The 15161-nt window shown below is 35.3% G+C and overlaps 1 long non-coding RNA gene across 3 annotated transcripts; it reads left to right on the forward strand.

The window, feature by feature from the left end:
- The first annotated feature begins 11175 nt into the window (after positions 1-11175).
- On the forward strand, positions 11176-14376 carry LOC133294404 (uncharacterized). Of its 3 annotated transcripts, none has more exons than XR_009749202.1 (3): positions 11176-11765; positions 13166-13231; positions 13554-14372. It is a non-coding gene; the product is annotated as an uncharacterized LOC133294404 (long non-coding RNA). The 3 variants fall into 3 exon arrangements; XR_009749200.1 differs by having other exon boundaries at positions 11177-11765; positions 13838-14376; XR_009749199.1 differs by having other exon boundaries at positions 11177-11765; positions 13499-14365.
- The last annotated feature ends 785 nt before the right edge of the window (positions 14377-15161 follow it).

Here is a 15161-nt window from a genome sequence, read left to right on the forward strand (position 1 = left end):
CTGAACAACTTTCCGGTACGCGCTTTTCAAAGCCAGTACCGGTTTCTAGCACCAGTTCTCATTATTCGGACTTGAAACTCGTTTTACAAGTCCTACATATTATTCTAGTAATTATCATGCACTTATTTTAATTTTCCTGGATACTTTTTCGGCACGCATTTATACCGACTAGCAGAACCGGTATCAGCACTTTTCTTCCGAAAAGCGACTTTTAGCATTCTTAATCACTTATTATGATTATTAAGCCTCATAAATTATTATTAGGGTCAATTATGGAATCATTTCCTATTTTTGCATAATTAATTAATTAAATACTTTAATTAACGGTGCGGGTTCTTACAAAATTCATCATGACTTAAAATCTGATAAAATTTCGTCAAAGGTACAAACTTAACTTTCTAATGAAACTAGTTGATTACCCGTGCGATGCACGGAGAAAAAATAAATCGGTTTGTTTGTCCCGTAAACGAATTAATAAGAAAATCGGTTTGTTCGTATGACATAAATGTGTAACTTTTAAGGTAGGAACAAAAAAAGAATATAATAATTTAAACGCAGTAAATTCCATTGTTGACAGCAAAATCTCCATTAAAAAAATCTAAATGTCATGTTGACAGCAATATAATAAGAAATATGCCCAACCGATACTCACAACAGTTGTAAAATATCATCCGCCATGCACTATTGGTATTTGCTGCTGTTCGAAATGAATCATAAACAATATATAAACAATAATTGGAAAAGAAAAAATTATTGAAGGGAATTATATAGTTTATGCAGATGAATAATTCAGAACTACAAATAATCAGCGATAAATAAAATAAAGAAAAGAGCAGAATAATGGAATAACAGCAGCTCACACCTTTTTTTGAAGTCGACAATCTCTGGTACACTGGGATCGATAATTATCCTCGTCGTATACTTTGTATTTGTTCTTCCAATTTTTCCTTTAAAATTTATTATTAATTTCAAAACCATAAGGAGGGAAATAAACTAAAACATTCCATTATGAAATCATAATCAAATATTTATGTGAACTCACCCCTGAAACCCTTTATTCTAGCAAGCTGAACTATCATCACGTTTTGAGGAGACTGATTACTCCCCAAAATTTGTTGCACCTAGTCCACGTAGTCCTCCCAGAGAGTGCACTCGAGCTTGTGACCCCTACTTGCACAGTTTTTTCAACAAATCACGAAATAGAATTTTACATCAAATGAACATAACACATAACAAATAACCAATAGATACCTGAGGTTATCAAGCTCCACGACAACCATTTTTGTCTTCCTACCGGAGATAATATGCTCACGAAATTCCCCTATTCCAGAGACTAAACCAATGACATCTACACATTAAGGATGGTTAGACAGATGATATCGTCACACAAACAACAAAAGCATGACTTACAGCATGAACAGGTCAAAATCTACAAACCTACTAAATAAGGGGAATCAGAAGACTCTTTCTCTATAACATCAAAATCTACAAAATCAAATCCATTGGTGGGAATAGCAGAATCAATAGTGGATTTTACATCAGTCCTCAAGTTGAAAGACAAACGATAATCATGCTTAGTTGGCCTGAAACTACCACTATTCAAACCAACTCCAAATTTTTTTATGAAATAAACTTCTCCTTTGTAAAATTTTTTACGGATATGCAAAGAACCCTTTACAGCAGCGTGGACCCTTCCACCCTACAAAACGCATGCATAGATTAGTACATTTTAAAAACATGGACCGCAAACCAACAGTAATATCAAAAACAAAACAAAAACAAATACCTTTTCATCTAACAAAATCATCTCTACGTTGTCGTCAAAATTTTTTTGCTGAAAATTAGGAACCTTCCACGTACTAACAACTCTAGCCTTAATCCTCCACTCCTCCTTAGTAGGATTAAGATCCTTAATAAAATCATACCTGGAATACATAACCAAACGTATATGAGGTAATATTGGCTCAAAGCCTTTGAGGACAAAGAAAAGAACGAAATAGAGACGCTACAAATGTGCCCAAAGAAGCTGATCAGCAAACAAACATATGTTGTTCCAAATACCTATTTATACACGAATATGCACTATTCGATTTAAAAATGGTCATTTAATTATTCGATTTAAAAATTAAAAGAAATTCTTTTTAAATTTCACTGTATGTTTAAAAAGAAATTCGCATGAGAGCATGATTTCCTATAAAACGATCATTGTGCATGAGAAAGAATCTGCTTCATGTCGTAGGAGAGCATGATTTCCCGTAAAAGATTTGGTCTTTTGTATAATTCTATTTTTTGTTGTCAAAAATAATTTCTTTACTTTCAAATAACTGAAATTAATAAAAAAAATTTATTGAAAATATTTTTTATGATATTTCTTTCAATCTTTTAGTTATGTTGTTTAATTATTCTAATATAATAATCTAAAAAATTACTTTTTTAAAAAAAATTGTTTTATATACACACTTTCCATATTAACTATTCTAATATAATAATCTTAAAAATTACTTTTTTTTAAAAAAATTGTTTTATATACACACTTGCCATATTAACAATTATTAATAATTAACTTAGTTTTTTTACACCTAATTAATTAGACACCATATTTAATTATAAGTTCGATAAGAAAATTTATGATATGATCTTAGGGTGCGTTTGCTAAGCATTTTTATTTTATTTTTTAATAAAATTGTTTCATGAAATTTAAAAAAAAAACATACAGTGACCCCCTTTGTAACACCCTCCCTTGTATGCATCCAAGAGAGTTGTTTGTTAAGCGGATTAGAGACTTAACGTTAACGTGTGAAATTCTCGTTTAGTAAAAACTTTTTCATTTAATATCAATTAGAAAAGCTTGCTTAGACACTGACTTGGAGAAATAAATCAGCAAGAAAATTCAAAAAGGCTTTCGCTGCGAAACTCTGATTTTTCCCGAAAATGATCTGTCTTGAAAATATTATAAAATATTTATGTGAACTCACCCCTGAAACCCTTTATTCTAGCAAGCTGAACTATCATCACGTTTTGAGGAGACTGATTACTCCCCAAAAATTGTTGCACCTGGTCCACGTAGTCCTCCCAGAGAGGCACTCGAGCTTGTGACCCCTACTTGCACAGTTTTTGCAACAAATCACGAAATAGAATTTTACATCAAATGAACATAACACATAACAAATAAAAAATAGATACCTGAGGTTATCAAGTTCCACGACAACCATTTTTGTCTTCCTACCGGAGATAATATGCTCACGAACTTCCCCTATTCCAGAGACTAAACCAATGACATCTACACATTAAGGATGGTTAGACAGATGATATCGTCACACAAACAACAAAAGCATGACTTACAGCATGAACAGGTCAAAATCTACAAACCTACTAAATAAGGGGAATCAGAAGACTCTTTCTCTATAACGTCAAAATCTACAAAATCAAATCCATTGGTGGGAATAGCAGAATCAATAGTGGATTTTACATCAGTCCTCAAGTTGAAAGACAAATGATAATCATGCTTAGTTGGCCTGAAACTACCACTATTCAAACCAACTCCAAATTTTTTTATGAAATAAACTTCTCCTTTGTAAATTTTTTTACGGATATGCAAAGAACCCTTGACAGCAGCGTGGACCCTTCCACCCTACCGAATCTGCTTGAACATAGTATCTTGGGATTTTGTTGTGGTTTCTTATCGACTGACAGAATAAAATGTAGGACAAAAAATTAATAATGCAAGAAGCATGATGACCTAATTAAACACTAGAGATTGGAAGACATGGACATGGCATGCGAATAATAGGATTATAAGAATAAAGATCCTTAATGTATTTTAATGATGAAAACCGAATTTGTATAGATTGGAAGCTTTGAGTCCTTTTGCTGTTAATGAATTATTAAATGAATATGAAATCAGAATTTGATTTAGTAAAATAGGCATGATAAACCGAATAAGTACAGGGACTAGGAGGCAGAGCATATTTGTTGCTGAATTGTTTAATTGTATGAGTAAAATTCTGATTTAACTGCACTCTTGCTTAGGTGCGAATAACTCTTGAGTGTGGGCTGATTGTTGCTGCTATTTAATAAATAATTGTGGCATTCGAGGTATGTGTTAGGTGGTATTACCTGATGTGACTATTAACCAGTGTATGAATTGTGAATTGTTGCTCACATGTGCCTTATGATTATTCTGCTATAATTGATGAATTATTCTGCCTAGGGAAATGTTATGATTATGGAAATTCTGTTATGAAAAGAAAGTATGGCTTGGCAGTTTGATATCCCATATACATGAAATATATGTTATGACAATGATGATATAAGCATGCACCTTGCATCATACCGCATTTGTTTTCTATTTGTGTGTGACAGCATAGCATAGCATGCATACTCCGAATTCATGTTAGTCTTGAAAATTTAGAATAATATATACAGGATCATGTGACTGAGCACGCATCATATAGGCATCTCTCGGTACCAGGGTATGGGACACTTGGCATCCGTCCGCATAGGTCACAGTGGAATTCAATAAATGAGGGTGTCGAAGTTTCCCAAGATTCTTAGTATGAAAATGATGACATAAATGTTGTTTCAATCGAGTGATCCCATGCCGATCACTGCCTGTGATGACAATATCATCCACATATACCACCAGATAAATAGATCCAGAAGCAGAATGATGATAAAAGATAGAATGATCAGCTGCACTCCGAGTCATGTCAAATTGTTGAACAACACTGCTAAATTTACTAAACCAAGCTCTTGGAGATTGTTTGAGGCCATAGAGAAACTTACGAAGACGACAACCAAGACCTGACTCCCCCTGAGTAACAAATCCAGGAGGTTGCTCCATATAAATTTCTTCCTCAAGATCACCATGAAGAAAAGCATTCTTGATATCCAGTTGGTAGAGAGGCCAATGGCGAATAACAGTCATGGCAATAAAAAGGCGAATAGTAGACATTTTCGCCACATGAGAAAAAGTATCAATAAAATCCAAGCCAAAGACTTGAGTGAAACCCTTTGCCACCAAGCGAGCTTTAAGACGATCCACTTGACCATCAGGTCCAACCTTAACAGCATAAATCCATCTGCAACTAACTACAGATTTTCCAGAAGGAAGAGGCACCAGATCCCATGTGCCATTATGATGAAGAGCACTCATTTCCTCAATCATAGCTTGTCTCCATCCCGAATGTGAAAGTGCATCACCTGTAGTCTTAGGAATAGATACAGAGCACAAAGAGGAAAGGCAAGCAAAGTATTATGGAGAAAGACGATGATAACTAATATTGACTGTATACCTGGTCGGAGGGCGAGTATCACGAGTACCCTTACGAAGAGCAATGGGAAGGTCACTATCCGAAGGTAGGACCGAAGCCGTGGTAGGAGATGCAGTTGAATGTGAGTCCACAGAGACATCTGACGAACTATGCTCGATCTCATCAGCAGAAGAGGTGATATAAGGAGAGTCAGAAACATGGACAGGTAAAGACGGAAGGTAAAGAAGGTCACCTGGGAAGGACGACTGTATATAATCCGTATCCACAAGGGTAGTAGAGGATCCAAAAAAGGGAACTGATTCAAAAAAGGAAACATCCGCCGAGATAAAGTATCGACGTAAAGTGGGAGAGTAGCAATGGTAACCCTTCTGAGACCGAGGATGTAACACCCCGTGTATACTCGGAATATTAACATTACATCGTATTAAGCGGTGCTTAATTAAAAATGCGGAATATTCTTTTTCTTTTCAATTATGACGTCATCATCAATTACCAACTTGATTACTTAATCAATTTCATAAAATATCGCCTGTATGTAAATTGCAATAAGACATCTACTGAAATACCTCAATATATAAATAAAGTGTGTATCTAAATCACGGTATTACATCTCGTAATCCGGACAATATCCTGATACATTATTACAACTCCAAAAGACGCAAGACATAAACAAGATATAACAATACTATGTGTCATGGACAATCCCCATGCTCACCAAATAAACATAGTAAACAACAAGTCTCAACCTAAAACTCCAAAACATAAACTGAAGCTATAAGCATAAACATCATGCAAATCCAGCATCCAATCATGGCAGCATAATATAACAGCAATCTAACTCGGCTCCGGCCTCCTGCCGCCTGAGGTCTCAACATTACCTGACCCTGAAATAAGCATTCCCCAAACGTGGGGTGAGATCTCTAAACTAGAAATCTCAGTAAGACAAAGGGGTCATCAAGGATCTTCCACCCCAAGCTCACTTACATGTGCAATATAAGTTCAAAAAGCATTTATATCATTATCAGTTCCAAAACTATATAATGCAACAGATATCTATGGCATGTGTGTAATCACTATCTACTGGCCAGAGAAATGTAAGAATACGTCATCTATTCCCTACATGTAGTACAAGGAACACCGCTTGCACCTCACCCACAGCCTCACCCTCTTGTATGTTCTACATACTCAGGCTTACCGTATAGGTGGAACACCTCCATGCATATCAACAAGGCACTAACATATAATAGCTCAACAGCATTTCCAAAACATCAAAAGCATATAACACAGCATGCATATACCATATCCCCATGGGACATGGTGGAACCACAACATGGCTAAACCGAGGACACGAAAGCTTACCTGTACCCGTATGCCCCTCCGACTCGAACTCGGTATCACAAGGGTCCACACCACAAATAGAATCCAATGCACTCACAGATCTGGTTCAATGACCATCATAGTATCAATATACACATTCTAAAATTCCAAGGAAATCGGATATTATTTTCTTTTTAAGACATATCATTTTACTTATTTAATTTTAGATAATTATTATCTTATAAATAAATATAGCCACAATAATATATATATTATATAAATATATATATATATATATATAACCAACGTTATATATATAACCAACGTACTAACATATATATATATATATATATATATATATATATATATATATATATATATAAAAGAATACAAACACTGACTATAAAAATAAAGCATGCCTTTTCTCTAACAACGACTCCCTGGAACAACTTTGAAGTAAGCATGCCTTTTTCTCTAAGGACTCCCTGGGAACAATACATATATATGTATATGTAAAATGAAACGAAAACTTATCCGGCTCCCTGTAGTTATATAAACAACTAGGCTCCCTGTACTTATATAAACAACTAGCAACAAACTTATATATAATAAACTTATATATATATATATATATATATATATATATATATATACACGGCTCCCTGGGAAAAGTAACAAACTTTTATATATATATTATATAAAAACAACTTGAACCAACGTAAACAAGGTGCTAATCGAATTCATGTAAAAAAGATGCAAACTTTTCAATTTGTAAACACGCAACCCAAAAAACCAAAGTGACAAAATAGATGGCCATATACAGAGGAAGAGGTAGCACACAGTGTGCTGTGCGAATGCCCTTTTATTAACATGATTCTGAATGAACAGTAACATATAACAAATATTACACTCAAAATTATGGATTTACAAAGAGATAATTAAGTTTACCTTGATTCCTTTTAGAACAGAAAAATAAAAGCTTGAGAGGTTTAGAAAGCACTCAAATCTTCAACAATGGGTTATCCTTCAACAAAACTAAAGCTTTAATGGATGGGTGGTGTTTCAATGAATGAGAGGAAGAAAAAAAAATGGAATCTTTAGAGAAGAAGGCTAGGACTCCAAGAACTCTAAAGGGAAGCCACACTCAGCCACTGCTTTTCTTTCAAAAACAAACACCTAGGGTTTTGTGCCCAACTATTGTATTTATAGGCCACTTAAGGGTTAAAACACACAGTATTAGCTTTAATTGCTACGCTTAGTATTTTAATCCCAAACTCTGGATTCATAACCTACTTAATTTTATAAGAATTGTCATATTTTTATTATATTTTTCTGAGCACCTTTCCGGTACGCGTTTTTCATAGCCAGTATCAGTTTCTGGCATCAATTCTCATTATTTTGACTTGAAACTCGTTTTACAAGTCCTATATCTTATTCTAGTAATTATCATGCACTTATATTAATTTTCCGGGATACTTTTTCGGTACGCATTTATACCGACTAGCAGAACCGGTATCTGCACTTTTCTTCTGAAAAGCGACTTTCAGCATTCTTAATCACTTACCATAATTATTAAAGCCTCTTAATAATTATTAGGGTCAATTATGGAATCATTTCATATTTTCACATAATTAATTAATTAAATACCTTAATTAACGGTGCGGGTTCTTATAGAGGATAACCCAGAAAAATACATTTATGAGACTGGGGAGCTAATTTATCCAAACTTGGACCAAGATGATGAACAAAACACGTAGAACCAAACACATGTGGAGTTAAAGGATATAAAACCTGATGGGGAAATAAAATAGAGTGAGGTACCTTATGATTGAGAACAGATGATGCTATGCGATTAATGAGATAGCATGCAGTAAGTACAACATCACCCCAGAATGTGTATGGAACATTACAATCAATTAACAAGGCACGAGTGGTTTCAACCAGATGGCGATTCTTGCGCTCGGCTACACCATTTTGTTGAGGTGTATGAGGGAAAGATGTTTGATGAAGAATGCCATGAGATGAAAATAATTGTTGAAATTGATGAGATAAGTACTCACATGCATTATCACTACGAAAAGTACGAAGAGGAATACCAAATTGAGATTTTATTTCATTATAAAATAACTGAAAAATAGAAAACAACTCAGACCGCTTTTTCATTAAAAGTAACAAAATACTTAAAACCCAAAGTAGAAGAATGACGACTGGGTCCCCAAACATCAGAGTGGACCACAGAAAAAAGGAGAAACAGCTTGACGACTAAGATGACTCGAAAACGTACTACGAGTATGTTTCCCAAACTGACAAGACTCACAATTTAAAGTAGAAAGAGACGATAAATGGGGAACCATCTTCTGAAGCTTTGCAAGACTAGGATGGCCCAGACGAGCATGGATAGTAAGAGGAGAATCCACAGTGGAGCAGGCTGAAGAAGAGGGAACTAGATAATAGAGGCCTTGAGACTCACATCCTTTGGTAATCTCCTTCCCCGAACTCCGATCCTGAAAGATGACAGAGGTTTTAGTAAAAAAAAAACAACACAGTCAATGGATTTGGTCAAACGACTAACAGAAAGTAAGTTAAAAGGGGAATCGGGCACATATAGAACATGATCCAGAGATAAATTGGGTAAAAGAAGAACCGTGCCAATTCCCTTTGATTTGACCAGAGACCCATTGGCCATAGTAATAATGGGAAAAGAATCAGTAGTACAAAGGGAAGTGAATAAGGACTTATTACCAGAAATGTGATCAGAAGTCCCAGAATCAAGAGTCCAAGGGCCTATAGAGTGCAACTGAGAGATGCCAGCAAAAGAATTACCAGAGGGAGCAATGGATGCAGTAGGACCTGCTGTTTGCTTTTCAGACCACCAAGTCACAAATTCATTCAGAAGAGCAGCTGGAGGTTGTGCACTGGAAGGTAACTCTGGAGCAGAGGTACGAGAGAAAGCCTGAGCAACATGAGCATTCCGAGAAGGTGGAGGTGGCCTGCCATGAAGCTTCCAACAGCGGTCAACAGTATGATTGGTCTGATGACAATGAGTGCATAACAGCTTTCCTTTAGAGAATCGACGTCCACGACCATACCCTTGAACAGCAAAAGCTGAAGGGTCAACAGAATCTTCTCGACGTCCGGGACCATACCCTTGAATTGGTCATAAGAGAAAAAATTTCGTTGCTTTTCGACAAAAAGTATTCCGACGAAATTTTTGTCATTTGCAACGTAGAAATTTCATCGAAATTTTGTGAAGAAATCAAGTCAAAAACGGGTAAGGTCAGATTTGACCCACTTCAGAAATCAAGTCAGACCCACTTCAGAAACCAAGTGAGGTCAGATCCGAATTAGTTCTGAACTAGTTCAAAAAAATTCAAACCAAGTCAGACCTGACTTGGATCAAACTAAAGTGGGTCGAGTCAAAATACCTGACCTATAAAAATCAAGTTGGGTCGAGTCGGCACCAAAATCTGACCCGACCAGAGAGATATATCTCACGTGACTTGAGAAATATTTTTCTCATACATACATACATACACATATATATATATATATGAAAGATTTTTTGAATTTAGTGTAAGATTTACATGTCTTACTTCTCATCTCTGCCATTGATTTTCGTCTATCTAAAGGTTGTCATTTATATAAAATTAATAATTAAATAATGGGAAAAGTGTGTGTCCTTTTAAAGGAAACAAACTTTGGTTCTTTTAAGAGAGAGATAAACATAAAGAAGTGAGACTCACACCTTTATTTTTTTTGTCTTTATTTTTTAGTGAGACTCACACCTTCTTTGTTTCTATCTCTCTCTTAAAAGGTCATAAGCAGTGTTTTAAAACCCCAACCCACCTCCCAGGTTGACCCGGGTCAACCCTGGCTCTGCCTCTCAGAGGGTTGGGGTCAAAAGTTGGACCCTATATGCATATCGACCCCTCCGACCCCAAAAACCCGGTCGGGTTTCAGTGACTCCTGGGTTAAAGGGGTCAAAGGGTATAACATCCCGCATAATTAGGAGCATATATATATATATATTATTACTCAGAATGTGAGGCAGGCTTTATTTTCGAATTAAATCATAGAGTGAAATCAATTTAATTAGGAAAATTATTTTGGTGAAAACTACAAACGAGTGTTTAAATATTTTAAGAATTTGAAACCCTAGTTAATAACTAGTGGGAACAATTAATAATAATTAATATTATATTACATAAGATAGGTGACCTTTAAGAAGTTATTTAATATTTGTCATGAAGGATAGGAATGTATGTCATGGATTAAATGTCGAAATAAATATATTGTAAGAATATTTTAGGAACCCTTACGAAAACTCAAATTACAATTAAGTGGCTTCATGAAACAATAGGGTTTACATAAATTATTAGGTCCAAGTTCTCCCATAGGCCACGGCCCAAACTGTTTTAAGGAAGGGTTAGGGCAGCTTTATATTTTCTATTCATGATCCTTAGATTATCCTTAAACATAATCTACACCCTTGCTCTTGATTGGCCAAAAGGGACACATGTCCAACCTTACCTGTCACCAAATTTGCATGCATGAAATTGTATTGGGCAATGGCAAACCTTATCCCTTTCTCTCTCGTTACCTCATCTTGTACGCATAGGATAGGTAAACCATTGGAATTGTTAGTCACTTGGTTCAGATTTGTGAACAGCATTGTATCCTCCTTCTTTCCACGCCTGGCCGTAGGTTAGTTGGGAGAAGAACACAAGAACAAAATCAAAATCTGATTCACCTCCACCCTCTCATCACCCCAACCGTACACCCACTAAGCTTATCAACCATGGATTGAGTTTCAATACCACACTCTCTTCTCTTATGCTCCAGGAAAATCGTGTGTTAATTGAGAGGGGAACTATCATCTAAGTTCCCGGTCATGTCCTCCCTAGTTCGCATGAGTTGCAGCAGCCATGGTGAAGCTCAAAATTTCACCTACTTCTTTCCTATCCTTTGGTTCGGCCGAAATTCCAACCTCTAAGAAGGTAACCTGTCTTCTTTACATCTCTGCCCCTTCTTCATTCATTTCGATTTGAAAAAGGGTTCTCACCTTGCATGCGCATGATCTGGTCTGAATTAGTGTTGCCTTCTTTTGCATGCAAATGATGAATTGAGCTGGACCTTTATTCCTTCCTTCCCTCGGGCACACAGCTAAAAGTAGAAGTAAGTCAATTATTAAACCCTTCTTTGTTCGGCCCCTCATGTATGATAGGAAAGTAATTTTGTTTGTGCCATTTCCTCCCTGAAATCTGTCAATAGGTACATCCTTAGAAATTGATGCATGTGAACCTAAACCAAAAATTTTGAATTTGGAAATAACCCCTTATAAATTGTTGGATTGCTTCTTGGATCGGAAAACCTTATTTGGCCTTGCAATTGCTAATACGCTTAGGGGCAGCATGTGTACGGTCTTGGTAGCACAACTTGTGATTGCAAGTCTTGTTATGTTAAAATAAAAAGGATGAACCTTGATAACTTGTGGTAGGATTAAAATTAAAAGCAGAAAACTTAATCAGCCTTGGAGTTAGTACCTATAAATCTTGCTTAATTAAATTGTGAGTTTGGAGATAGTTTCTTTATTATTGGGCTGCCATTGGATTAGCCAAATTAAGTAGGTTTTGCATGTACGAGACTTAGGTGTACAACATCCTTAGGAGTCCTCTAAACGCACCTTAGGCAGTGTAGAAATGGTTGTAAAATTGAATGAATCATGAACACTTCTAACGGTCCAAACCGAACAAGGATGTATTAGAGCACTTGGATGTTTCATTGTTAACCGATTGGTGTGTTAGCTTTCAGCCAGACAACCTATCTAGTCTAGGAATTATGAGAACAGGTTAAGAATTGGAGAACATTTTATTTGGGCACTTCCTTTAAATTCTGCCTTCTTAGAACAGCCTAAGAATGTAAGGCATGTAGGCCTTAAAACGAATTTTTGTGAACAGCCATGAAACTAGTTTATGCAAACTGAAATTGATTTCCTTGGGAGCTGGAAATAGAGCTCCTCAATAGCCTTGGACCGTCCTTGAAGAGAACCAAAAATATGTGATCTTGCATGTGTAGGAGAACCGAGTACAACATGCTAAATTGTTAATCTTTCATGCCTTAATGATGTCACTAGAAGTTTGATATAGGAAAAATAGCGAGCACCTATTTAAGGGCCTAAAACCGAATCTGCTTGAACATAGTATCTTGGGATTTTGTTGTGGTTTCTTATCGACTGACAGAATAAAATGTAGGACAAAAAATTAATAATGCAAGAAGCATGATGACCTAATTAAACACTAGAGATTGGAAGACATGGACATGGCATGCGAATAATAGGATTATAAGAATAAAGATCCTTAATGTATTTTAATGATGAAAACCGAATTTGTATAGATTGGAAGCTTTGAGTCCTTTTTCTGTTAATGAATTATTAAATGAATATGAAATCAGAATTTGATTTAGTAAAATAGGCATGATAAACCGAATAAGTACAGGGACTAGGAGGCAGAGCATATTTGTTGCTGAATTGTTTAATTGTATGAGTAAAATTCTGATTTAACTGCACTCTTGCTTAGGTGTGAATAACTCTTGAGTGTGGGCTGATTGTTGCTGCTATTTAATAAATAATTGTGGCATTCGAGGTATGTGTTAGGTGGTATTACCTGATGTGACTATTAACCAGTGTATGAATTGTGAATTGTTTCTCACATGTGCCTTATGATTATTCTGCCATAATTGATGAATTATTCTGCCTATGGAAATGTTATGATTATGGAAATTCTTTTATGAAAAGAAAGTATGGCTTGGCAGTATGATATCTCATATACATGAAATATATGTTATGACAATGATGATATAAGCATGCACCTTGCATCATACCGCATTTGTTTTCTGTTTGTGTGTGACAGCATAGCATGGCATGCATACTATAGGCATCCCTGTGACTGAGCACGCATCATATAGGCATCCCTCGGTACCAGGGTATGGGACACTTGGCATCCGTCCGCATAGGTCACAGTGGGATTCAATAAATGAAGGTGCCGTTGCATGGAATTCCCACTGTGTATGCACGCGCACGACGGTGCTATGAGCGTGAAGAAGGCGTTATATACGCAATATGATATATGATGAAAAGGATTTAATGTTTGTAGCGACTGTTTATAATTTTGTGCCTAGTTTAATACTGTTGCATTATTGGTTTTGTTGCCACACTACTGGGATTTTTCTCACCCTTTTGGGGCTGCTAGTTTTACAAAATGGCAGGAGGACATAAGAGCATTTGAAGACATGTTTAATTGGATATTTGCTGTTATTTGCTGCTGAGCTGTATGGACTATTGTTGTTGCTGATGTTTGATGGATGACTGTATTCAATTGAGTAACTTGGATTACAGTTGGATTATGATTTTGGATTATAATATTTTCAAGACAGATCGTTTTCGGGAAAAATCAGAGTTTCGCAGCGAAAGCCTTTTTGAATTTTCTTGCTGATTTATTTCTCCAAGTCAGTGTCTAAGCAAGCTTTTCTAATTGATATTAAATGAAAAAGTTTTTACTAAACGAGAATTTCATACGATAACGTTAAGTCTCTAATCCGCTTAGCAAACCACTCTCTTGGATGCATACAAGGGAGGGTGTTACAAAGGGGGTCACTGTATGTTTTTTTTTTTAAATTTCATGAAACAATTTTATTAAAAAATAAAATAAAATTGCTAGCAAACCTAAATCTAATCGTTCTCTTCTCTCCCAGCGACCTAGACATCTTCAATCTCCACCTCACTGTGAATCTTCTAGAAAATTAAAGAATTTTACCCATTCAAATGAAATTCTTACTATCATCGACGGAAAACAAAAACTCATTCTTTCTTCCTTTAAATTTTTTTTTGTCAGGGACCTTCTCAAAAGAGGCAGAACCGGGTTAGCGTATATGAGTTTTGTACTTTGGTATCTTGATACTTTAATTAGATTGTGAAATATTGACTTGTGGTTGTAATTGGTGAATTATGTTAAGTATATTTTGAATCTTTGATGATTGGTGGTTTGTTTTTTAATATTTTCATATAGGATATATATATATATATATATATATATATATATATATTGGGCTTATCGTTTTTCAAGTTGCTTGAGATAATTTTATCTCCGGCTACTAAATCATAACCGTACGAAGATGGATCAATGGTGATAAAGGAAGAGAGAGAAAAAGAGAATCATAACCATTCAAAGGTGAATCAATTAATATAAGGAAATAAATAAACAAAACGACGTAGTTTTGCGGAGGCCGGAGATAAATTTATCTCAAGTTGTTGAAGAAATGTTTTTCCCATATATATATATATATATATATATATATATATATATATATATATATATATATATATATATATATATGTGTTTGTCATTTTAAGTGACATAAGTTATGTCATTTTAAGAGAGAGATAGACACAAGAAATGGAAATCATGGGAGAGAGAAAGTGGGTAATTTTTTTAATTTAAATTTTAAATAAAAAAATTTCTTGTGTCTATCTCTCTCTTAAAATGACATAACTTTATGACATTTAAAATGACAAAC

This window comes from Gastrolobium bilobum, unplaced genomic scaffold (assembly GCF_033153095.1).
Source record: "Gastrolobium bilobum isolate Gb01-03AN ecotype WA unplaced genomic scaffold, APGP_CSIRO_Gbil_v1 utg58649, whole genome shotgun sequence".
NCBI lineage: Eukaryota > Viridiplantae > Streptophyta > Magnoliopsida > Fabales > Fabaceae > Gastrolobium > Gastrolobium bilobum.